Below are 3,573 nucleotides of genomic sequence, written 5' to 3'. Positions count from 1 at the left end.
GACAAGGTGTGAACTGACACTGTATTGTTTTGCGTTTAATTGCAATTGTTATGTTTAGAATTTTTTTTCTTAGCCATCGATATTGGCTCTTAATAATCCATTGTGTTCGAACAGCTTACACTGCACTGCCTTTAATTGACTTAAAAATACAAACATTTTATGGCCACATTGAAAAGAAAAAATGAAATGCCATTAAGAATCTACGACTGAAAAATGTTTTGAAAGAATAAAAATAAATTTATGACTATCAAGTCATAATTTATTGAGCAAAACAAATTTCATATGTTTGTGTTTCTGTTATTTATGTTTTGGACTTTTTACATTTATTAACATCCCAACTTCATTCCTATATTACTGTGTTTTTTTTTTTCTTTCTAAAAACTAAAGCTTTTGCTCTAGTAATGTTGTATCTTCAATCTCGTAAAATTTCTTTTACTGACTGGAATGGTGCCACATTGTTAGCATTCACTATTTCTACACAATAGATTTTTAAGATCATTCTTTTTCTTGTAATTTCATGCATATGCTTCTTGGTTGTTTTACTTCTTCTTCTTTCCTTTCAGCTTGTTCCATTAGTGATCACCACAGTGTGTCTTCTCAGATGAACGCATATTTGTTTGGCACAGTTTTACGCCTGATGCCCTTCCTGATGCAAGCCCTCTGCATGTAGCCAGGGAGAGAAACTTACAGCACCTGGTATTCCCAGGCGGTCTCCCATCCAAGTACTAACCAGGGCCAAACCCGCTTAGCTTCCAAGATCTGACTAGATCATGTGTTCTCAGGGTAGCATGGCCGTAAGCCTTCTTGGTAGTTACACCAAAATGCTTAAACACTTTGGAGACTCTGACATTATAATGCATGATATAACTGTACACTTAGACATCGGTGTAAATTCTACAGTTATTTGCCTGACACAATGTAGTAAAATTCTGTAAATTGATGATACGTTATTCAAATGCCGTTTACACTGAATCAGGGGACGGATTTTGGTTGACATCACACACTATAAACAGAGATACTATATTTTTTTTTTTACACTACTGTACTTCAGCGTTCCCTCCCTGCACTTTAATACTCCATAATTTGGCCTTCCATCCTTGCCTTCAAACCCAAAATGTGACACTGGCAGGCTATTTCAGAGACACAGACCATAATAGCTGAATCCTGTCATGATCCTGCCGCTCCAGCATGAGCTGTGCGGGTGCCTGCGCGGTTGCGCTGATTGGGGCGCAAACCTGTGTCTCATGCGAGCTGATTAGTCTGTGTATTTATATCACCCCGATGATGATTGGTCCCCGCCAGTTCGTTGATCTTCATGTCCCGTTCGTGTGCTCCGGTATCCCTGATCGAACCTGTGTGTACCGACCTTCGTCTGTTCTCCGACCAACCTTGTAAGCCTGACTCCTTCGTTACTTCTGCCTGCTTTGATTGTTCTCCTGTGTACCGACTCCTGCCTGCCCGCTCACCTGCTCTCTTTGCCCGACGTCCCAACTACCGCTGCTGTACCGGACTGCCTGCTCGATCCCCGACCTCAGCATATAATATACGTGTCTCCTTGAACTACCTTGCATCTTCCGAGTCCTGCATTTGGGTCCTACTCCCGTTCCGATGGGACGTGACAAATCCAGCATTTACATGGGTGTTTTTTCTAGTTTTTAGAATAAACAAAGAGCCAATACCAGAGGCCCTCAGGACCTATGAGAATTGATAACGTTAAAGCATCTCAGAAAGCTGTGATGCCCCAAGACCACTAAGACATTTACATGAAAATGAAGCATTGGAGATGTTGCTGCACATGGCCGTTCGCTAATTATTCCATCTTTGTAGATGTCAGGATTTTAGTTGGCACACAGAATTATTCACTTACTTGAACATGTAGAATGTTAGTGCTGATCATGTTTGAGGTGAATTTAATTCTTTTTTAAACATGAAGCATAAAGTGGAAATGTGTTATGATTGTAATAAGTGAGCCACAGAGAGAATTATTTTGTAACACATCATTTATAATTGACATCTGCATAAGATTACGACAATGAGGAGCGAACATTTAATTCCTCCAAACATTTGTCACAATTGATTCCTGGCTGCTTGGGCAATGTCCTCGACTCCTCGATGGGCTCTCTGGTGGGAGCCGATCTGTTGACAGATGAGGATGGACCATACGGGTTGCAAATAAAGAAAGGAGAGGTGTGTCTGTCCGTTGTTGTCCGTCGCCTGTCGACTGCTCTGTAAATTCAAGAAAATCTCTTGCTGTTCTTGATTTCGTAGGTGCTCAATTTTCCGGAGTATGATTTCTAAATATGCTAACATTTTGCCTTTTCCAAATAAATACACTGCGATTGGCTGGCAACCAGTTAAGGGTTTACCCCGCCTCCTGCCCGTTGACAGCTGGGATAGGCTCCAGCACTCCCGCGACCCTTGTGAGGAAAAGTGGCTAAGAAAATTGATGGATGGATGGACGGATGGACAAACAGACGGATGGATGGATGGATGGATGGATGGATGGATGGATGGATGGATGATGGATGGATGGATGGATGGATGGATGGATGGATGGATGGATGGATGGATGGATGGATGGATGATGGATGGATGGATGGATGATACATACACTTTTTGTGTTTGCCTTGCACTACTGCCATGCTTCCCTGTACTTGGATGCATATGCTTTTTGTGCCCACTCCACCACGATGAACCCACGTCTGACAATAACTTAGATTGTGTTACAACTCAAGACAAAAAAATAATTTTATTTTTTTTCTCATAATATACAACTTAATCCTTATTTTTGTTGCAATTTTACTACTACCCAAGACAAAATTAGCATGTGAACAAAAGGACAAAACATTGCGACATTACAAATCAAAATCCAATCAAATCAAAAGCCTTTAATGTCATTATATGCTGTGCATACAATGAAATGATGAGTGCTTCTCCACAAGGTACAAGGTGCAATAAAATAGAATAAATATAGAAGAGCGTTTTAGATAAAAACAACAGATAAAACATGAAGCCACAATTATTGCTAAAGTAAATAAATAAATAAATACATACATAAATAAATGCACAAAAGTGCAGCTGCATAATATTACATTACAGTACTGTTATGTTCAGTGGTTTTCAGTTCAAGGAGTTGATGGCTCTGGGGAAAAAAATGTCTTTGAATCTGGTTGTCCATGTTTAGTGGGAACTGTACTGCCTGCCAGAGGGCAGCAGGTTAAACAAGTGATAACCAAGAGAAGAGTCCTTTACAATATGAGTAGCTCTGCTGTGATAGTGGGAGTTGGCAATGTCCACTCCGGAGGGTAGAGAGCAGCCAGTGATTTTCTGGGCACTGTTGACCTTTATTTGTCCTCTGCTGTGCATCCAGCATACCACACTGTGATGCAGTAAGACAGAATGCTCTCAACGGTGGTTCTGTAGAAAGCCTGCAGCAGCTTAGCTTCCAAGTTGTTCTTCCTGAGTACTCTCAGGAAGTGGAGTCACAGCTCGGCCTTTTTCACCACCGCGGTGGTATTTACAGTCCAGGTGAGTTTGTCCGTGATGTAGATTCCCAGAAATTTGAAGGAGTGG

The 3,573-nt window shown here is 41.0% G+C and overlaps 1 pseudogene; it reads right to left on the bottom strand.

Annotated features, from left to right (window-relative positions):
* Nucleotides 1-681: 681 nt before the first annotated feature.
* Nucleotides 682-800, bottom strand: LOC133512783 (5S ribosomal RNA; annotated as a pseudogene).
* Nucleotides 801-3,573: the final 2,773 nt, after the last annotated feature.

The sequence above is a fragment of the Syngnathoides biaculeatus genome, chromosome 14 (genome assembly GCF_019802595.1).
Source record: "Syngnathoides biaculeatus isolate LvHL_M chromosome 14, ASM1980259v1, whole genome shotgun sequence".
Taxonomy (NCBI): domain Eukaryota; kingdom Metazoa; phylum Chordata; class Actinopteri; order Syngnathiformes; family Syngnathidae; genus Syngnathoides; species Syngnathoides biaculeatus.
The sequence above is the reverse complement of the archived record's forward strand: the minus strand, read 5'-3'. Positions and strand labels throughout refer to the sequence as shown.